This window comes from Emys orbicularis, chromosome 1 (assembly GCF_028017835.1).
Source record: "Emys orbicularis isolate rEmyOrb1 chromosome 1, rEmyOrb1.hap1, whole genome shotgun sequence".
NCBI lineage: Eukaryota > Metazoa > Chordata > Testudines > Emydidae > Emys > Emys orbicularis.
The window spans coordinates 294047464-294071297 of NC_088683.1; positions in this window are offsets into that span (position 1 = coordinate 294047464).

Here is a 23834-nt window from a genome sequence, read left to right on the forward strand (position 1 = left end):
GCTGAATGACGCAGTGACATGAGAGCTTGGGGAATTGTAGCATCCAGGAAGTTTCAAGGGCTTAAGAATGTGTGGGGACGCTACATGGGGGCGGGGGAGGGAGTGGTCCTGGCTGGTGAGATATTCTCCTTTCCAGGACAAGACATCAGTGGTCTTGTTCTGAGGACTCAGATGGTACGTGATGGTGAAATTGAAGTGTGTGAAGAACAAGGCCCAGCTAGGCTGCCACTGCTTCAATGCTTTGGCTCAGTGGAGGTGCTCTAAGTTTTTATGATCCCTGTATACCTGTACTGGGTACCAAACACCCTTCAGATAGTGGCACCACTCTCCAAAGGCCACTTTGATGACTAGAACCTCCTTTTCTAGAATGTTGTAATTCTGTTTGGAAGGAGAGAGCTTCTATGAATAGTAGGCACAATAGTTGAGGTCCTGTTGAAGACCACACATTTGAGAGAGTATGGCCTGATTTGCCACATTGGAGGCATTGATCTCGATGATAAAGGTTTGTGCTGTGTTGGAATAGACAAGAATTGGAACACTGGTAAAGATTATACTGACCTGGTTGAATGCTTGTTGGGCCTCTGGAGACCAGGTGAGGGTGGTGTTTTTGTGGAGAAGCACTGTCAAAGGGGGGTTGGACTGAAAACCTGAAAATGAAGCAACTATAAAAGTTAGTGAACCCCAGGAAGTGTTGCAGCTCCTTGATGTTTTGGGGGAGAGTGCCCAGGTCCATAGCACCTCCATCTTCTTGGGGTCCATTCAGAGGCCCTCAGTGGACAAGATGTAGCCCAGGAACTCCACAGACCACTGATTGAAGCTGTGCTTTTCCAGCTTTGTGTACAGGTGTGTTGGTGGAGCCATTCCAGGACTGACCAGACGTGCTGGGTGTGTTGCTTAGTACCCTTGGAAAAAAAGTGGATATCATCTAGGTAGATTATGACGTACTAGTCTAGGATGTCCTGGAAGACCTCATTCATGAAGTGCTGGAATGTTGCAGGAGTGTTAATGAGGCTAAATTGCATTACCAGGTATTCATAGTGGCTGTATCAGGTTTGAATAACCATCTTCCACTTGTCCCCACCTTGGATACAAACCAGGTTGTAGGCCTCACAACAGGTCAAGTTTTTTGAATACCTGGGCCAATTGTACATAGTCAGTAGTTCCAGGATGAGTGGAAGGAGGTATCGATTCCTGACAGTAACCTGATTGAGGGCCCGGTAATCCACACATAGACACAGGGTTCATCTTCCTATTTAACAAAAAGAACAGGGTCCCCACTGGGAGAGGTAGATGGTCATATGAAACTGTTGGCCTGGTTTTCCTGGAGATAGGAACACAAGGCAGCTAGCTCGGGTTCTGACATCATGTAGATGCAGCTAAATGGCACCTTGGCCCCTGTTTGCAACTCAATTGGGCAGTCATAATCCCAGTGTGATGGTAGGGTGTCGAGGTTCTTCTTCTCAAAAACATCACCATAGTTGCTATACTTGGGGAGCAGTGCCAAAGATAACTCTGGTGGTGGTCCCACCTGACCCACAGCCAGGGCCCATGGATATGTGTCTGGGTTCTGGGGTTTGTCACATGGTGTGAGTAGGGATACTTGCTGGCAGAGCTTGGAGCAGAAGCTAACCTGCTGCTCATGCCAAAGGATGTGTTGGTTATGAGCCACCAGACAGGAAATGCTAAGGATTATGGGGAAGTATAGTGAGCAGATCATCCCAAACTGAAGGACTTCCCAATGATTCTGCATGGCAACTTCCAAAAGCATCATCTCCTGATTGTTCTGATTGGGGGAGTCACCCTAAACTGAACCTCACTTGCAAAGCAGGAGGTAAGGATCCCAAATTCCAGTTGCGGGGGGGGGGGGAGGTAAGGTGTTTCTACCTGTTTGTATGGAGTCTACCTGACTTGCCCATTTTCATCATTGAATGATAAGATGATTAGACTCAATTGAGAATCTTGGTTTTTGGTTGGTGATTCCTAGAGCAGACCTCACTTCTGAGCTACTCTAGGAGATAAGCCTTAGATCTTGTGTGGGATAGTGAATATAAAGACTGCACTGGCTGTGAGGTTCCCTGCTACCTATTGAAAAAGCTGTGTTAAGTGGTGGAACCTCAGAACATGACATTGTGGGAGCAGGAAGCAACAGTGGCTAGCAACATCAGAGAGACAGCTGCCAGTGGTGGCACAGAAGCAGCAGCAGTAGAGAAACAGCAACAGTTGTGTCAAGGCTGATTCCCCACTCTGGCACTTTGAGTGCAGAAGGTGGAGGCCTGCAAGGTTCTAAAAATTAATACTGGCCACTCCAGGCTGGTATTAAACTCCCAACATTACAGCTTTTCTCTGACCTTGGATGGGTAGATGCTGCCACCACCCAGGTGCAAAAAAACACTTTGGACCCAGGAAGGCACACTTGGGAATTCCTCCCAGTGGGGTACCCTCAATCCCCTTCACACACACCCTCCCCGGGAAGAGCTGAGAAAGAAAACAAAGGAAATCATCTGTTGCCACCAGCTAATTAAACAGCATATGCACAAACTTCTTAGGACACAAAAAACCAATACTGTTCTTTAAAAAAGGTAAATTTTATTAAAAACAAAAAGAAAGTAAATACATCTGGAACTTGGGCTATTGCTAGATTTAAAAAGAGCAAATATAATAATTAAGCATCAAGAATGGTTTTCTTGAGATCCAGCTTAATGATTATAAGCAAAACAAAAGCACTTGGGGTTAGCACAGAGGAGTCCACAAGCCTTACAGAAATAAAAGAGATAAACCTAATTGCGTCTTTCTAGACATTTCCTGATCTACTTACATATCTGGGGTTTCAAATTGAGTAGTTTCTAGGTATGATCTGGTGATTTTCATACCTGCTTCATAGATTTTTACAGCATAGCTCCAGCCCTGTCCTGCTCTGTCCCCCCTCTCCGGAGAACAACAAAATACGGACAAAGGGAAAGTTTTTTCCCCAATTTTAAGAAGTTCTAGCCCTCCCATTGGCTCTTTTGGTCAGGTGCCCAAATGCTTCCTTTTATCTATGGGCTATTTTAACCCTTTACAGGTAAACCAAGTAGAGAACAGCTACTAACAGGGATTTTGTAGCTAACTGGCTGGCTGGGTGTCCATAAAAGGGAGCTACCCCCCCCCTTCATTTATCACAAGTTGTGAGACAGTTGCAGAGGCAGCAGCAAAGCATTGCTTGACACCCCCCTCCCAGGATGTGAAGTGACCTCTGTGAACACACCTCTGTACTTTGGGATTTTGCTAACCAAAGACACAAATGTGAGTGGGGTGCAGCGGAGGGAAAAGGGAGTGATATGTTAAAGGGAGATTTGTTTGTTGAACTTTTCCATTGCAAGGTGTGAAAATCAGGCAAAGGACACTGCCCAATATACTGTGGGGTCGGGTTTGCTTATGTCACATAGTTTTGAATGTGGTTGTGTGTTTTCCCAAATTAATGCTTGGTTCCCTTTCCCTTTTAATAAAAGTTCCCTTTTGTTGTACACAGATTCAGTGCTTGCACATGGGAAAGTACTGCCTCTAAGAGGCACACAGGAGAGGTGTTTAGTTTCCCCAGATTACTGAGTGGGGGCTCGAGCCGCTTCTGTTTTTTGTTGTTAAGAGAAGCCCCTAGATGTTGAACCCAGCCCTTGTTGCTGCTGACTCCACCTGGCAGAAGGGTGACAGTAATTGTGATGGGAATCTGTATTGTGTGGGTATCTGCATCATATGGGCATGGGAATTCTGTGGGAGCGTCTGTATCAGCTGTGTGTATGGAGATGTGTATTGGCAGTAGATAGAGCATCAAAGGAAACCACCTCCTTCTCTCCCGCCATCCCCCCGCCTGCTATCTATGACATCAAATCTTTCCTTTCTAACTGCACAAAAATTGTTGTTCTCTCTCCACATCACAGCCAAGAATTAATAGCTGATGATGTAGTGAGGCTTTATAGTAATAAGATTTCATTAGTTTTTACAAAATGTATTATAGCACTTGTACTCGTGTACTGTGAAGTGTTATAACAATTGATTAAAACTAAACTGCATAATATAAAGTAAATGAACAAAGAATATGCTTGCTTGCCTTGTACATGTTCGATTATCGTACTCTTTACCCTGCTTACATCACAACATTCAGTAACTCACAATGGGTCTCTCAGTCTTTAGTGCAAATTAGCAAGATTCTGTCATATTTGAAAATACCATATGAATGGGTAGAGTACAGCATTTCTTAGTGCATTGATCCTCTCCTTTCTTATGCGTTTGATATTTCTGCTGCTGTCTTTTTATCTACCTATCACATTCATGCTACAATTTAGTCTATAAATAAGCTGTAATACAAGCCTTTGAATAAGTAGCAGTTGGAAATGTAAAGCCCAATTTAACTCCCCTGGAAGTCAATGGGAGTTTGGCCATTGATTTTAATGGAGCATGACTCCTGTGATAAATAAAGTCGGGGGGTAGCTCCCGTTGATGGACACTCAGCCACCCAGTTAGCTGTAAAATCCCTCTTGGTAGTGTTCTTTACTTGCATTACCTGTAAAGGGTTACCCAGTTAAAGAAAAAAAAAAAGTGGGCACCTGACCAAAAGAGCCAATGGGAAGCTAGAACTTTCAAAATTGGGAAAGAAACTTTCCCTTTGGCTGTTCTCTCTGGGCTGGAGGGACAGAGCAACCATGCTATAAGCAGCTTTAAGCCAGGTATGATCATAAATCATCAGCTCATACCTAGAACTACTTATCTGAACTCCAAATGTGTAAGTAGATCAGAGTGTTTAGCTAGACACGATCAGGTTTATTTCTGTTTATTTTTTAAGTCTTGTGGATCTCCTCTGTGCTAACCCCTGATGCTTTTGTTTGCTTGTAACCTTTGAGCTGAACCTCCAAGAAAGCTGTTTTGGGTGCTTAAATTTTGTAATTGTTTCTTTTAAGATCTAGCAAAAAGCCTAAGTTCCAAATGTATTTTTTCCCTGTTTGTTTTGAATAAAATTTATCTTTTTTAAGAACAGGATTGGATTTTTGGTGTCCTAAGAGGTTTGTGCATGTTGTTTGATTAGCTGATAGCCACATCTAATTTCCTTCGTTTTCTTTCTCAGCTCTCCCCTGGAGTGGGGGTGAAAGTGCTTGAGGGTACCCCACAGGGAGGAATTCCCAAGTGCTCCTTCCTGAGTTCAAAGGGTTTTTTTTTTTTGCATTTGGCTGGTGGCAGCGTTTACCAAGCCGAGGTCAGAGAAAAGCTGTAATCTTGTGAGTGTAATACAAGCATGTAGTGGCAAGTATTAATTTTTAAAATCCTTGCGGGCTCCCACTTCTGCACTCGGAGTGACAGAGTGCGGATTCAGCCTTAACAACTCCCCAAAAATGTTAAAGATGTACCTTAGACTGATGGACCTGATCACGAGCCTGGCACAATCAGCCACGCCTGGTTCAGTCTGTAGCCTTTTCCTCGGGGCTCTGCTTATTGTTTAACACACACACAAATTGGAAACTGGAACAAGAACAAAAAGTTACAGTCCTGTTCTTCAACTGAGATTGTGGGATAGTGTCATCTTTGGTAGCTTAATGAACTGGACCTTCCCCCAGCTTAAAGGAGTCTTCAGGCCTTTCCTGCCTCTCACTGCCTTCTGCTGAAGCTGCAGAAGAATACAGTCCTATCCCTCTCTTAGTACCTCACCTCATTCATATGCCCTGGCTGGCAATCATCAGTCCCAATAACTAAATACTGTCCAGCGGGGCCAGATGATTCACAGCACCTGCCATTTAGACTCCTTTCCAGAACAGGGCTGGCTGCTCTTGACCCCCTTGACCTTCGAAGGGACAGACTGTCCTGTTACAAATACAATTAATTATTATTTATTATTATTATTTATTTTATTTTATTTTAATGTAATGTAATTTAATTATTTTATTTTATTACAGCACTTTAAAATGTGGCAGACATGCAGCTCTTAAGGCATCACACTTCATAGGGTGTGAAGTCATGTCTCACCAGCTTGTGGTTATTGCTCATATCTTCTGAAGAAAACCATGGCCATTAGGAGGATGTAAAACTTTGCTTTCAATTGAAGAACATGCAACCCTTGTAAATGTGTATTCCTTTACATTGCTTCTAATGCTATTACAATTTCATGGACACACTGCTATCTGATAATGAGCCCAGAATAGGAAAGCATATGATATTCCCGGGATTCCAAGCAGATACTTATGTCCCTGTAGTGGGGCAGTCACCCTACTCCCTGGCTAAGAGGGGTTAAAAGCAGCCCTAGAGAGGGCTGCAGCTGAGAAAAAGGGTAGGCTGATTGGGGAAACAGCCATAGCTGGGGCTATGCCCCAATCAGGCCACAGCTGGCCCTATAAAAAGGCTGTGAGGCAGCAGCTTAGGTAGTCTCTCTCTAGCAGTGGAGAGCGAAGGACTTAGCTGTCTGGGAGCTGAGCAGGGTGCCTGAGGTGGAGCAGGGCTAGGCAGGGCAGGGCAGGGCCAGCTCCAGGCACCAGCGCAGCAAGCTGGTGCTTGGGGCGGCCCATGGAAGGGGGCGGCATATCTGGGTCTTTGGCGGCAATTCGGCAGCGGGTCCCTCAGTCCCTCTCGGAGGGAAGGACCGCCGCCGAATTGCTGCCGAAAAATGAAGCGGTGCAGTAGAGCAGCTGCCAAAGTGCCACCCATCACGGCTTCCCCCCCCCCCTTTGCTGCTTGGGGTGGCAAAAAAGCTGGAGCTGGTGCTGGGGAAAGGCAAAGGAGTGGGGAAGCAGCCACTGAGGCAAGGTGGGGATAGAGGGTTGGGGGTTCCCCTGGGGGGGGGAGACCCAGATTGTGGGTTACTGCAGAGAGCAGAACCCCGAGGGAAGGGGCATCAGGGTCTGGGAGGGACACGGGGGGCCTGAGGCAAGCGGAACATCGGCCAGCAGAGGGCCCTCGGAGCTGGAAAGCTAATTTCCAGGACGACTAGCTGGGGGCGCCGTGCCGGTCAGTTTTTGCCCTGCTACGGTCCCCCTCCTGGTGCTTGAATCCTTCCTTTTTCATTCTTTAATCCTTTCCTCATATATATCATTCACAATAGCTTGTCAATGCTTTGAGAATGGGAAATATCTGTTTTTTGGAGTCCTGAGCCTCTGATCCTGCTGAAATAAAAATATGATACTAATGGAATTTTCTTGTTATCTTTCAACGTTAGCATCTTCTGTAGCATTGAAATATCTGAATTCACATCCATTAGTCACCTTTCATTGCTGTTAGGCTGCTGTTGTGTGTGGTTTTTACCTTCTGTTCTCCATTAACCCATCCTACCCTATCCTCCTTCTCCTGAACAAATAACATTCAACGCTTTCAAAGGAAGCATATTTTATTTCTGTTGCTTATAGGATATTCTGCATCACTAAGGATTCCTGTGTGTGTTCTGACAACCTGACATCTAGCAAAGACAAATCACAGATGTTTTGCAAATATCAGGCATGAGCATTCTGTGAAATCCATTAACCTAGCTATGTGAAAGATGAGGGCTACCGTGAATCCATTGTGGTCAACAGTCTCTAAGATGCCTTGGTTAAGCAAGCAAAATAAGTAATGGCATGAGACCTTCAAAAAGCAGGCTTACTCCTGGACTATCTGTCATCACTGGGCAATTAGTGTTTCTTATCATTTGATAAAAAGAAGTTAATGAAGAAATTGGGGGGGGGGAACACACCCCATACTCTTACTTCTAGCTATAGATGAATGTGCTGTTGAAAGTGTACAGTTCATGAACCAGAAAGATTACATGCTTCTTCCATTAACACCCTGAGAATATTTCAAAAGGACTTCAGAATTTTTTTAATCAATACAAAATATGCCAGATATATGTAACAACCAATCTCATTCATCCACAACTATCCTCAGTAGAATGGTTTGCTTAATGCATATGACACATAGTATAGTGATATGTAAGTGTCTTGAGAGCCGATGAACACAATCAAAGGCAGGAAAGAGGCACTGTTAATGCCCTTCCTTCTGCTACTTTGTTAGAACAGATCAGAGTGGAGGTCACCATATCATCTGTAGGTGATAATGGATTGACTTGGGATGACTTTTTATATTTGACTAACATCTTTCCTGTAAAAAGAACGGGAGTACTTGTGGCACTTTAGAGACATGCATGCATCCGATGAAGTGGGCTGTAGCCCACAAAAGCTTATGCTCAAATAAATTTGTTATTCTCTAAGGTGCCACAAGTACTCCTGTTCTTTTTGAGGATACAGACTAACACGGCTGCTACTCTGAAATCTTTCCTGTAGTTGCCTTTCCCGCCCCTTTGTAAAACACTGCAGCAGGTAACTATTCTCTTCTCATTTCCTGCAGCACTATCATTTCCCTCTGTTTTCTCACATCATCACCTTCACTCTGTAAGAGACAGCAACTATATATACCTGAAGGCAATATGAATTTTGGGGGGTTGCCACCCTGTATTTATTGCTTTAATGTCAGCTATGTAGTAGATATGAAAACATTGCTACCCATGGAAATACATTTGAAATAAAAGGATTTCAAAGAAGACTTCAGAGCAGCAGTGTGCCAAGAACCACTTCAATCTCAGAAAGAGTCACAGAGAACCGTAAAATGATTAAAGTGATTTAGAATATAAACAAATTTATTATGAAGTACAATGATAACATACATCAAAACAACTAAATAAAGGTTACAGTATGAGTGGAAACAGCAAAGCCAGAGATTTCACTTACTTTGGTTGGATGCCAGTGCAAATACAAATGTAATGGAGGGTGTTCGTCTGTCCCCAGGTTTTGTTTTATGCAGTCACTCTATTCCCCAGGGCACTGCTTCGTCAGTGTCAGGAGAACTCTGTGTGATGTCTTGTTCAAGCTGGAGAAGAAAGGGCTACGCACAACCATGTGCAGCTCTAAAGCTACAAATTGGGTATTATTATAATTAATGAATTATATAGCCTGGCACTTTGCAGACAAATATGAGGACAAGGGGCCTGCTTCAAAGTACATACAATCTAGATGGCAGACTGGGCTGCCCTTAATCACTATGAATAGCACTTACCCACACAACCAGTCACATTGATGTCAGTGCAACTATTTATGCAAGTAACTATTATTCTGAGTGAGATCAGGTTGCAGAATCTGGCCTTACACGGACCAAGTGCAGACAGGAGAGATAGGATAGATGGGATAAGGAGCAGTAGGAAGTTGCCATGTCAGTTTCGTTATATTTTGTGGGAGGAGGACTATGCCTTTAAGATAGGGTGACCAGATGTCCCGATTTTATAGGGACAGTCCCGATTTTTGAGTCTTTTTCTTACATAGGCTCCTATTACCCCCCACCCCTGTCCCAAATTTTCACATTTGCTGTCTGGTCACCCTACTTTAAGAACTGTCTGTCAAGGAGGGACTTAAAGGAGAGGGTGGAGGATGGAAGGGAGTTCTCTTACTTCCCAGCTACTGAGTTTACAAAATCCCAATTGGCTTCCTATATCTTTTTCTCTTTGGAGTTCAAGGGAAAAAGTAACATGGAATTAAAAGAGAGAAATGATCTTGCCACTATACTGTACTCTGTAAAACTTTGTCATCTCATGTCAACTTCTTAAATACTTTCAGTGTATTATACCAATGCATAAACACCCACAAGTAATTTTCTGTACTCTCTTCTTTTCTTAAGTTCCTATTCATATTCAGATTACACTGTTGTATAATGTGACTACTGGAACACATTATGGGGAAAAATATATTTTGCACCTCACCAACTTAAACAACATTAAATTGATATTCAGCAGCACACATGATACTTCCATTTGCTGCATAGATGCGGATGACTAACTGAAGGGTTACTGGGGATGAGGCAAAAAGAAAAAAGCTATCAATGAATGTGGAGTTATTCATACATTTTTAAAAAATGAAGTTTTTAAGCAAATTAGGGGATTTAGACACATCTTTGATTGAGACTACTGAAACACCTACCACACTTTTAAAGATACAGACACACTAGAGTACCCACAATTTTCACTTAGGAAGATTTATCGATCAGACATTGCCATTTTCTGCCATCTTCCTGCTCATCAGCTTAGCACCTGACATTCGGGTTACTTTTCCACATCTGTGTGTTTCTCTGCATTCTCACCAGGAAGGGGAGCACAGGGTTTTCCTGCACCTGCTGCCATGCTCTGGCCCTAGAAAGGATTGAGCAGGAGGGAAATTCTAAAAATTCAAGATAGTAAGGAGAACAGCAAGGATAAGAGTCCTGCTGCACAGAGATAAGGACCACAAAGAGCTCAAAAACTGTCTTGAGAGGTGGACGATTTCAGGAGAACCTGCATACAAGTGAAGTATGACTTAGGAGCTCTGGCATCCACAAACCTGCCTGTTTTGTTCCCCTGCCCTCAAAACCTATCCCGTTCTGCTCCTTATGGCACTGCCCGTCCCCTGTTACCCATTCTTAGGACTTCACAAGATAAATCAGTGGATGCCAAGTGAAGTTATCCATCTGCATTGGAGTGTGCAGGAGCTCCTGGTGAGTTCTTGAGTGTTTGGCTTTATTAGCTTTAGATAGATAGATAGATTAGATTAGATAGAATCATAGAATATTGGGGTTGGAAGGGACCTCAGGAGGTCATCTAGTCCAACCCCCTGCTAAAAGCAGGACCAATCCCCAATTAAATCATCCCAGTCAGGGCTTCATCAAGCCTGGCCTTAAAAACCTCTAAGGAAGGAGATTCCACCACCTCCCTAGGTAACCCAGGTAGATAGATAGATAATAACACCCTTTCATCTGGGGGGACAAGTTTATTTTAAACTTGAACTAAAGTATGTGGTCAACAACAGCAAATAGAGCCCAAACATACAAGACATTCCCAATTTTATTTCAAGACTCTGAGGTTGTCTGCTCTCTGTACACACAGATATAAAATCATTTTGTCTATACACAATCATAGCCAGAAGAAATAGTGAGGAGGGGCCCCAGTGATTTGTGATGGGATGGGAGATTGAAGGAAACCATAGAGGATATAAAGAAAATCTGAGAAGATGGGGCCAGTCACTAAATAAATCAATATTTAAAAAGTCTGCAATGAGCCTTCCACATTCCTAAAACCAGCTTTGATTACCTTATGTGACAGAGGAGGATGGCATTCATCCTACTAGACCCCAGCCAAGAGCAGGGGTCTAATTTGCATGTTGTAGCCCAAATCTCCTTCAACACCTTCAGACTTTCACTGAGCAAACACCAGAGGAAAATCAAGCAGAAAATTTTCTACATTTGTCTCACCCAGAAATGCTTCTCCTAACACAAAGCAAAGAGTGTACCAGAAATGGGCAAGGAACTCTGTATTCCTTATGTTCTTACTGTCATTCTATGGCTTATGAGCAGAGGCGTGTGCAGGGATTTAAATGTGACTACTTTGGGGGGGACACTTTAAACATGGACCCCCAAATGCCCCAGGGACCTGCTGCCTACCCTTCCCCACTGGTTTCCACTGCCTCCCTGGGCTCCCTTCCCATCCCCCCCAGGGCCCCACTGCCTCCCCCCATTGTCCCCGGCTCCAAACACTTACTGGAGGCTGTGGGCAAAGAAGGGGGCTCAGCTGGCTTCCCAGGCTCCCTCTTGCAGAACTCTGCTGCAGCCCAGCTTCCCTGCTCTGGGCGCCATCTATTGGGGCTCAGCGGGAGCGCTAGCCGTGGTGCTTTTCCCAGGCACGTCTCCACCCATGCTTAGCCCAACTTCCACCCTGGCAGAAAGGGGGGAGGAGCGGTTTGGGGGAGGGAATTCCGGGACGGGGGCCAGGGCAGAAGCTGTGGATGGTGTCAGAAATTATTATTAGAGGGGGGGTTGTGCCCCTGCTTCCCCCCTTGCGCCCACCCCTGCTTATTTGTAAAAAGCTTATTAAACCTTTAGTGTGCATATTTGAAAAAGTGTTTTGTTCTGGAACAAAGCAAATTACTGTGAGAGATGCAAAATAGCTCAATATTTATGAACCAGATATCTGTTGGTTATTTAAAGATCTTGGGGTTCATTAAATAACAAACCAGTGAATAACAATGGAATAAAACTTATATAAAACGAACTGGAAAGCTTCTGTAATGAGCTGCTGAACATAGACATGTGGTGTTCTCCACCCTGGCCTTCAGGGCAGTCTCCAAATTCCTATGTTCATAATACTTGTCCTTTATGAGAGAGCATCTCTAAATTATAATCTTCTACAACCATATCTACAGATTATAAGGCTAAATCTTCTTGCTAGAGGACAATATGAAAGAAACCCTCACCACAACCAGTAGCTGGTTGCCTTAGCATTGGTTTTCTAAGAAACTCTCAACGTGTCACCCTCAGAGAGCAGCTGTTTTCCGACGATGGTCCTGGGATTCTAATCTGGATCCTGGTCAAGAAATTTGGCTGTCAAATCAAGCATGGATAGTAAATGTGTGATATTTGTATTCTCCCATCTACCTTGCTCTTTGCAACAGAGAACAAGGGAGTTTCCTGTGTTTCTTCCTCCTCTCCTACTCCCTTTTTTCTTGGCTGCTCCTTGCACCGTACCTAAATTATGTACCTACTCCTACAGAGTGAAACTGACACAAGTCTGAACAGTCTCACTCTGCTGAAGTTGCAGAACCTTGTAAAAAAACTCCATCCTCTGCTTTTGTCTAATAGGACTAGTAGGGTGGAGGTCAGTGAAAGAAACAGGACTCCCTCCTGTCCTTTACAACTCTATTTCTCTGACAGAATTAGATTCTGGAGCCACAGTAGAGTATAAATAACACTGCTCTACAGCCAAAATGCTTCTGAAATAAATGTGGTCAAACTTTACTAATTCTGGGTCACTGAGAATGAAAATGATGCTTAAAATTGTTGATTGGCTCTCGTTTTCAAGATATGCTATTGGGTCAGTATATACGACCCTTGACTTGGGAATGGCGGAGGATAAGTGAGTTATAAAGGGAAGGGATCTCGATTTAAACCAGAAATGACTAAAATACATCTTTGACTGGATCTATGAATAAATCTATGACTGGGTTTGGACAGTACTTGCTTTTTAGGCAAAACAATGAATGATGCAATCTGAAGCTGGTATTGCGTCATACATGATATGAATTGCATCATGTTATTCCTAGAAGTCATGGATGATGCAATCATAACGAAGCTTACATCACTCTGCTGAACCAATTGCCCTATATCAGCTCTAGAAATCATACAGTGCCGTGCTCTCTTATTTGTCAGTGTTTGATTTTGCAAAGGGACACATTTCTGTTTAGCCAAAGTGAGCAGAGATGCCTCGTACTTGTGCAGATAACTTCTGCTATGTTTGTGGTGAAGTGACTTTTGCATCACAAAAGCGCAGTATAACCACTATGGTTAAGAAAGGCTATCACCTTTATTTTGGCTGCAAAATTGGAGATCAGGACAAGAGGTGGGCCCCACACATATGCTGCAACACTTGTGCAACAAATCTTCGCCAGTGGTTGAACAGGAAAAGGAAATCTATGCCTTTTGCAGTGCCAATGATTTGGAGAGAGCCAACAGATCATACCAGCAATTGTTACTTCTGCATGGTGCCTCCAGTTGGGAAAGGTGTGTCAAAGAAGAAAAAGTGGACTGTGCATTATCCAAACATTCCATCAGCTATACGCCCAGTACCCCACGGAGAAGGACTGCCGGTTCCTGATGCACCAGAATCATTCTCACTTGAGTCAGACGACGAAGAGGATGAAACTTCTGGTCCTGAACCATCAATGTCACAGGACCCACATTTTCTCCCATCCTCCTCCTCTGAACCACACCTCATAACACAAGGTGAACTGAATGACCTTGTCAGGGATTTGGAACTACCCAAGAGTAAGGCAGAGCTGTTGGGCTCCAGACTACAGCAGTGGAATCTCCTGGCAGGTGATGTTAGGGTTTCCATGTTCCGTGACCGTCAAAAGGATCTTGTCCCATTCTTCTTCATGAAAGGTGATCTTGTAGCCTGCAACAACATCGATGGTGCGATGGCAGCCCTCAACATCGTTCACGATCCAGATGAGTGGAGACTGTTCATTGATTCATCGAAGACGAGTCTTAAAGCTGTTTTACTGCATAATGGCAATGTTTTGCCATCAATTCCAGTTGGTCATGCAGTCCATCTGAAGGAAACCTATGACAACATGAAACAACTTTTGAGGTGCATAAACTATGACCAACATCAGTGGCAGCTTTATGGCGATTTGAAGGTTGTTGCTCTCTTGCTTGGTCTGCAGACTGGATACACAAAGTACTGCTGTTTTCTCTGCGACTGGGATAGTCGTGCAAGAGATTCCCACTACATCAAGAAAGATTGGCCACTCTGACAGTCATTGGAGCCTGTGAGGAAAAGTGTTCAGCATCCACCACTTGTTGAATCAAGGAAGATTTTGTTACCACCCTTACACATCAAGCTGGGTCTGATGAAGAACTTTGTCAAGGCCATTGACAAAACACAAGCAGCTTTCAAGTACCTCCGTGGAAAATTTCCAAGGTTAAGTGAAGCTAAGATAAAGGAAGGTGTCTTTGTTGGTCCTCAGATTCGTGAACTTCTTCGAGATGATGCATTTGACCATGCACTGCGTGGCAAGGAAAAGACGGCATGGAACGCCTTCCAGTTAGTGGCAATCAATTTTCTCGGAAACAACAAGGCAGACAACTACAGGTTGTTGGTGGAAAACCTCCTCAAGGCATACAAAAGCCTTGATTGCAACATGTCACTAAAGATACATTTTTTGCATTCTCATCTAGGTTTTTTCCACCGAACTGCGGAGCAGTGAGCGACGAGCACGGCGAGCGATTTCACCAGGACATTGCAACAATGGAGAAACGCTATCAGGGCAAATGGAGCCCATGAATGCTTGCAGACTATTGCTGGACAGTGACAAGAGATGCTCCATTTAATGAATACAGGAGACAAGCCAAGAAGCGCTGAGTAGACACTGAATAGGACTAAACTATGTACATAATAGTTTTTTGCCTTTTGTTTCATAATCAATTTTATTTATATAACCCTTTTGCTGATTTTTAAAGTGTTACATAAACAGGACAGGTGAAATATTATCATGTAAAGCAACCATAAACACATGAAAAGACCTAGGTTTACAATTTATGATTAAAACTCTACTATCTACACAATATACATAGACATAAAATGTAAAAACTTAAATATCTTAGAAACAGTAGCCAATCAGTTGTTTTAATTGTCATATTTGAATTCAGCACATCAAAATACATAATAAATAGCACATTTTGTCTCTGAAGCAGATGACTTCTCAAAAATTGTAGACCAGTGTAATAAGTTAGTAAGGTTCATAGAGGCTGTTCACAATGCTATTGTGAAGCAATGAAACTGAGTATGTTACCTGGGGTTCAAGCTGAGATTGCTGAACGGCCAATTTACAGCTTGCTGACTAGGCCGCCTTTTTAACAATAAGCCATAGTGGTTTCAAGCACTTTACTGGTTGCCAAAGTCTCCCCGTACAAGTAGAGTACTGTTGATTTCTCTATAATTCTGCCAGCTCTCTCACCTGTCCTACTTATAGGAAAATACAGAAACAGGAATTGCCATACTGGATCCAATCCTTTGTGCATCTAGTCCAGTATACTGTCTCTAACAGTGACCAGAACCAGATGTTTCAGTGACAAAAAACCCGCAGTAGATAGCTCTGGGATAGTCTGTCCCCTATTAATATCTCATCCTAATCCCTAACAGCTAGAATGGTTGGGCTTCGGGTTTTTAGACTTTCCATAATTCTTTGTTTCCAATAACTGTTATAAATCTGAATAGTCTTGTTATCCACATAAGGGTCTAATCTCTCTTTGAATTGTATTAAATTCTTGGGCTCAATAAATCCTGTGGCAGTGAGTTCCGTAGTCTAATTATTGTCTTAGTTTAAAAGTATGTCCTTTTATCAGTTTACTCTAAACTGGTTGCTGGACTAGTGGAATAGCTCACAGATTCTGTGCAACAAAATATTTCTTCTCCTTGCAGCACCCATGAGGCATCAAAAGTTCACCTTCAATATCATAACAATGAATGTCCTTTCAACTTCACCTTCACTTAGACAGCCCAGTTACATAGCTATCTAGTAAACTGAACAAATTTTAAAAAAAGCTAACAAACAAAAATCCCACACAACAGCATTAAGAGAGATAAGGGTTTATAACAGGAAGTTAGCTTCAACCTTAACTACAGAGTGGTTACTGATGCTCCATAAAATGTGTTATTCTTTTCCTGATTTGGGTTTTAATTTACTGTTGGTGGAAGAGGGGTTACCTCATGGGCAGATTGTGTAAAGGACAGTATTATTATTAAATAGGCACTAATGTGATTCTTTGACTAAAACTTTCTAGAAAGTGACATCATATTCAGGATTTCTTGTTTTAGGCATTTATATTTTCTATTATTCTGGATTATTTTATACACATTTCAAATATATAATAATATAATTTGTGTTTCATCAGTTAAAATAAAAAAGATTATGCCAACTCCAACTTGTCAGTTACATTTATCTGTACCTCGATCTTTCACTTATTTTTCATTTAGTTTACCAAATGATAAGCATAACTCTAAACATGCAAACCAGCCCAGGTGTGACAAAATGTGGAAAAATGTCCAAAATGTGTGAAAACAATTTTTCAGTTCTTGTGAAAAGGACCTCATTTTGCAAATTGTATTCATTAATATTAATGAATAAATTAATTTCAATATAATATACATATATTAAGAAACACAAGGACTCTTATTTTTGATCTCTCTTATCCGTTCTTTTGGGATTTTTTTTATTTTTGCCGAACACTATACTCCTTTCTTCTTTTCTATTTTTTCTCCTCCTGTATTGCTCTCTGCTTTCCTCTAGTTTTCTTTTTCTGTTTCCACCAACATATTTTCCCATTCAGTATTGTACATTATGTTAGTATTTTAATTTGATCTTTTCCTATTGACTTCCTTTCCTTTTCTGTTTAATACCTTGTTTTTGCTCTCTTTCCTTCTCTGACACTCATTTCTCCAACCTTATTCCCTCCTGACCTTTCGGCTCCTGATCTTTCCCTCCTGTCTCTTTTCCTCCTCCTCTTCCCCTCTTTTTATCCCTTCCTCTTAGCCATGCTCCCTGTAACAGAACTTCCTATCCCCAGCCAGATTTCCCCCCTGATTGGTTCACCCAGCCAACCAACACCTTTCTTTACTCCCCCATCCAGACAGGCTCCACTTATTTGATTTTCTTCCTGTAGACTAGCTTCTAAGTCAGCCAGCCCCATTAGTTTTGTGGGTCTCTTCTAGCCAGTCCTGTTGCTGCTGCTATCATTAGTGCTGTACTCCCAACACTGTAGGGCTCTTCTGGCCAACACCAGGGCAGCACTCTATACTCCTTGCCAAGAGAAATTATGTGAAGCAGTGCCACTTATAGGGAAAGGGAGGGCAAGGGCACAGAACAATATGAACGGTAATCAGGCAGCAAAAGCTGAGCACTAACCAGAAAATTCACATGCCTCTTTTGTGGCTGAGCTCCTGGGGGAATAGAGGAGTCACCCAGAGGAAGAGGGGTGGAAAAACCCACCAAATTCAGGGATGCACAGAAAATCCATGCATGCTGTGAGTGAACATAACTTCTTTATGCCGTATTGTCCACACCAAATATTTTTCCGAGCACACACTTTATATAAGATATGGAGGTAAAGAAGGTACGTTCTGCTAACAGACAGCCAAACACTTGTCTAACCCAGCCGGCAGCTGAGCTAAAAACTCCAGGAAAAAGGGAAACAGAGAGCATTGATAGCCATCATGTAGAATCGCTATACTGTAGCTGGCTATGTGATGTTGCAGAATGTGGTGTTCAAGATTTATAATACCTGCAGGCAAAGTGGCCTAGTGATTAGAGCTGGACCTTAGGAGTCATCCCTCTGTGGTTCTTTTGTCCTGACTCTGGCTAATTTGCTGTGTGACCTTGGGTAATTTGCAGCCTCTCTGTGGCTCAGTTCACCAATTTGTAAAGCTGAGATAATAATCCTTATGGTAACTGCATATTTCTCAGGCTTGCTGTGAGGCTTAACTGAGTGATTACTGTTTGTAAAGTGTTTTGTGACCCTAGGATGAAAGGTGCTACGTAAGTGCACATTTTTGTTCTCTGTTTACATGCTCCACGCTGGTGATATTTGTTTCCAGTTCCGAATTTAGCAGTATTCCATTACAGAATATGGAGAGACGTGAGTATATGCAATTGTATATTGTTACAAGTATTGGGGAATATTTTAAAACAAGGTTTCCAGGTATGCCCTCTGTGTCCAGGGTTTTGGAAGGGAGAACATTAAAATATGATGATAATCTATTTGCCTTTGTTACAAACATCATCATAATAATCTACTGATATGGGGAGGAAAATGGGGCAAGGATTGAGCTTTTTTGGTTTTCTGCATTTCCTCATAAAACTAGATTTGGCAATTCATTTGTGAGCTTTAAGTTCTATTTATTTTGCTGATAATTGGAATACTCAGAACCGTCTGTATCATTCTATAGATCAAACCAAAATCTGCCCTCTCATATTGTCTGTATCTGACACTTACATCGAATGTCATGGGAACAGCGAACCTGTATGTGATACAGATTTTGTTCCCCATTATCAATGTATTGTGTTGCCTTTATTTTTCTCATTACTAAACTTGATTCCTTCTGTTTACACAACTGCTTGCACTTGGTTTGTTCAAGTTTGGTTTGTTCTAGCTGGTTTTAGCAACATTCATTAAATGCACTACAAATAAATATGGCAACCGTATTCCCTAGATGAGCTGCCAACCCTTGACAACTGCTATTCTGAAAATAAGGAGCATTATACGTATGTCAGTTATACCACTATATATTTTAAAATACATTCAATGCAGAGATGATTTGCATTCGATGTTTTTTTTTAAATACCTGCAGACCCTTTGGACAGTGGCACTTACAGCAGCAGAAAGTGCCACAATAAAACCAATTTCATTTCATGCTCAGAAAAGCTGAACACCTGTAACCTTTTTCTAGTAAGTTGTAGAGTACTTTATTCCTACAGAGAAATAAATAATTAAATAATCTTGTACCTAACATTGCTTTATTTAAAAAAATAAATAAAACAGATAGAAGATGCTCACCTAGTGAGCATGGAGTCATGAGAGTTGGCAGCTCTGTCTGTGTCTGAGGATTTCCCACTAAGGACCTGATTCTTTCACCACTGCAGTCAATGGGAGTTCTGTCTCTAACTTCAAAGGGAGAAAGCCCCTGTAGGCGCAAACCTATGAAGTGCTGAGCATATACTGCAAAACGTGCTGAGCTGTTGTAGCTCATACTAACTTCAGTGGCAACCGAGGGAACTTAGCATGTGTCAGGATCAGGCTCTGTTTTGTGGGCTGCTTTTGCATAGCCTACAACATTCCTGCCAGCACAGCTCTGCTCCTCTCTAGCAGTCATTTTCCATGCTCTTTTTGGGAAAAAAACAACATTAGAAACCAAAACACGTTTGTTTACGCAAGAGAAATATTCCAAAATAAGAATAATTATTCCCAGCTCAGAGTCCCAAAATGCAGAGTTTCATATACTGTACTTTTAATCACATTTCAACAAACAAATTCCAGCAATTTGCATTTTTGAATTCCAAGTGTGTTTTTCCCCGTCTACTGTAGAGTTATAGTTATTCTCCTCATAAAGAACACCACATTGCTAAGGAACTTTGCAATATTCAAAGTTCTGAAGCATCTTCACGCATGTTGCTAAGTGTCAGCACTTGCATTATTAACCCTGCTTGTCGGGGGAGATGTAAAGCATCTCCAATGGGCTTAAACATGTTGTGAAAGATCATCACATGTAAGGTTCAGTCCTGCAGTTGACTGTGCAGGGTTATATTGCTGTGCCCTCATGAAGCTCCACTAAAGTCAATGGGACTACTCAGTTGCTGATATAGAAGGACATCCTTAAGTCCACTTCTGAATCAGGACCAGTGTGCTTATCCTCCTGCAGATTAAGACCATAATGGCTGTATGCTCTCGAATGGAAAAATCCTGCACCCTAGTTACACAAGTGTGAGTAAAAAGTTGTCATTTGAAGGGGAGGAAATGCTAAGGCGCTCCACAACTCTACTATAGCAAGTCTTCCTTCTGTGGGTCATGAAGCTAATGAGAGCTAAAAAGGTCTGTATTAGAGATAATTTTGTGTCCAGCCCTTGATGAATAGACTAGATTGGCTTTGGAACAGTTTTGATGATAAAAAATATTATCAAGGAGTTTCAGACAACTCCATGTTTCCTCTGTTGTTGTATGAGGAAGACCTTTTTTTGTTTTTGTTTTCCTTAGTCAGACTTCTGTTGGGGAGCTGCTTCCCCAGCCATCATGTTTTGTGGAGTTGGGGAGATTAATCTTGAGGCTGGATGGCCCCTCTTCTTCCCTTTTTGATTCAGAACTGTCATGGATGGTGAGCTTCACCTTATGCTGCAAAGCTTCTCTGAGGAGTCGATAGGGAGGTGTGGTGGGAAGGAAGTGGAGCAGGGAGGAGTGGCAGAGGGCAGAAGAGTGTTAAGCTTTGGAGTACTGATCCAAATACACTGCATGACTTTCTTATTCATATTTTGTAAATCTGTCCGTGATTTTTGATTGACGAAGAGGTAAAAATAACTGAACTAATGTACAAAAATAAACTTATTCTGCACTGGCCTATTTTAGAAAATACTGCAGCTCTCAGCTCGTGTCATTAGACTGAGATTCTTAATAAAACAGTTGCTTTGCTAATTTGCCTTTGCACTCATTATTTCAAACATAACAAAAGAAGAAAGGACCAAGTTCTGCCCTCAGCTGTCTCTGTGCAATCCTATTGACATCTTTGTGGCTACATGGGAGTAAAATAGGACAGGAGCTGGCATTTAAGTGGTGAGTTAAAGATCCATAAGTGGGCATAGAGTGTGTAAGGATTAAATACTGTCCACGTTTAGATAATGAACAGATATAGAAACCTCAGCCACAACTGTATATTCACACTCAATTTCAAAATCAGACAGCACAGAATGGCATATATTCTACTAACTCAATCTGGTATCAAAATGCACAGAAGTGTTTTTTCATCAGAAGAGAATTTTGCCTTACATGTTTTGTCTCTGTGAAAATTTACTAGTTAGATATTATGAGTAAACAGCTATCATAGTTTTTCAACATATTATTTTTACTTAAGCACAAATGTTGTCTCTGTTTTATTTGGTTTTATGATAACTGATTCATTTAACTAAGCATATGTTTGTATATTGTAAACCAGGGATCAGCAACCTTTGGCATGCGGCTCGCCAGGGTAAGCACCCTGGCGGGCCGGGCCAGTTTGTTTACCTGCCGCGTCCGCAGGTTCGGCCATCACCCACGCCGCTTCCCGCTGCCCCCATTGGCCTGGGACTGTGAACCGCGGCCAGTGGGAGCCGCCATCGGCTGAACCTGCGGACTCGGCAGGTAAACAAACCGGCCCGGCCCTCCAGGGTGCTTACCTGGTAAGCCGCGTGCCAGAGGTTGCCGACCCCTGTTGTAAACTAATGCAAAGTTTGGTGGCCTTGTCTACACTTGCAATTAGCCTTAGTTTCAGCTATTGGTATAATTGCATCAGTGCAAACCCACAGTTAAAAAAGAAAGGCCGAAATTTCCACGAGAACAGGTTACCCTGGTTTCAAGCAGAGATAAGTTTCACTACTGAAAATTGCAGCTTTTCTTGTCTAGCTAGAAGTTTGTATCAATTCAGCTACACTAGTGGCTGAAATCAGGGCTATTTCCAAGTGTAGAAAGTGTCTCTTACTTCTATATCATCTAAAAGGTAGTTTGACCTTTTCAATACAGAGCCCAATCTCAAGCTATAAAATCTGCCCCAAATCCATTACATGCCAATGTTCAAATATCCCCACTTGTATCTATCTCACTTGTGGTTCCACTTAAGAGAACACAAACAAAATATTAACGAGGCTGTGAAAAGGATTTGGGTGATTGTAAAAAACAATCACCAAAAACCAGCACACTCACCCTCTTTAAATTTTCTCACAGCCCAGCTTCCTCTGACCTTTTTGCTCTTTTTATAGGCAAAAGCCCACTTGTTAAATAATCTTCCATTTGACAAAGAAAATCTGCAATAAGAACAGGAAATTACTCATATTTATTCTCCTAAATATTGTGCTACAAAGAATAAGGAATATTACATCTGCCTTTGCTAACCTTCTTTGTAGTTTATAGGGTGTTTAGAAAGCAATGCCATCATCCTCTCTTAGCCTGACCTCTTAACTGTGCCCAGTCACGAGAAACGGCATTAACTAGAGTTCTGAAACTGGCTGCTAAGTCCACACTAACATGGCAGTTGTATGTATTTTCCATAACTCATCTCATATTACAGTAGGGCCTTCAGGCCCAGCCAAGATTAAGTCACCATTCTGTTCATGAGTATACAAACACAGAATGAAAGACAGTCCCTGTCCAAAACACTTAAAATCTAAATACCTGCTTTCACTCCTAATGACTTTCATTTTAGACTAAGGGTATGTCTACACTACGAAATTAGGTCGATTTAATAGAAGTAGATTTTTTAGAAATCGATTTGATACAGTCGATTGTGTGTGTCTCCACTAAGCGCATTAAGTCGGTGGTGTGCGTCCACAGTACTGAGGCTAGCATCGACTTTCAGAGCGTTGCACTGTGGTAGCTATCCCACAGTTCCCACAGTCTCCGCCGGCCATTGGAATTCTGGGTGAGCTCCCAATGTCTGATGGGGCAAAAACATTGTCGCGGGTGGTTCTGGGTACATGTCGTCAGGCCCTCCTCCCTTCCTCCCTCCCTCCGTGAAAGCAATGGCAAAAAATCGTTTCTCACCTTTTTCCTGGGTTATCCATGCAGACGACATACCATGGCAAGCATGAAGCCCGCTCAGCTCACTGTCACCGTACGTCTCCTGGGTGCTGCTGACAGACGTGGTACTGCATTGCTACACAGCAGCAGCTCCTTGCCTTTGTAAGTTAGCAAAGACGGTTAGCAGCCGTATTGTACCATATGCTGCTGTCTCCTGGTTGCTCCTGGGTGACCTCAGTGAGGTCGGTTGGGGGCACCTGGGCAGACATTGGTGCTCCTGGCCGGCCTTGGTGAGGTTGGTCGGGGGCGCCTGGACATAAATGGGAGTGACTCCAGGTCATTCTCTTCTTTAAGTTTCATCTAATGGAGATTCAGTCCTGCCTGGAATATCATGCAAGCTGGAGGCTTTTGCCTCAGGCTGCTCTCCCAGCCGGCAGCACCGCATGGTCGCACCTACACCAGCCTATCCCTTGCTCCCATGGCTCATGAACCTGGACAGTAGTTAGGAGCAGTTCAGTTATAGGCTGAGTAAGTGCAGAATGGTGGTAGAATGTGCCTTTGGATGTTTAAAATCTCACTGGCGCTGTTTGCTGACTAGGCTGTTTGTGATTAGAAGAGCACAGCAAGGTGCGCTGCGCATCACAGAGGCTTTGAAAACCAGTTTCATGATTGGCCAGGCTTCGGTGTGACAGTTGTGTGTGTTTCTCCTTGATGCAAACCCGCCCCCTTTGTTGATTTTAATTCCCTGTAAGCCAACCCTGTAAGCCATGTCGTCAGTCTCCCCTCCCTCCGTGAGAGCAAGTGCAGACAATCGTTTTGCGCCTTTTTTCCGTGCAGACGCCATACCATAGCAAGCATGGAGCTCGCTTAGATCACCGCAGCAGTTATGAGCACTGTAAACACCATGTGCATTATCCTGCAGTATATGCAGCACCAGAACCTGCAAAAGCAGGCGAGGAGGCAACAGCAGCGCGGTGACAAGAGTGATGAGGACATGGACACAGACTTATCTCAAAGCTCGGGCCCTG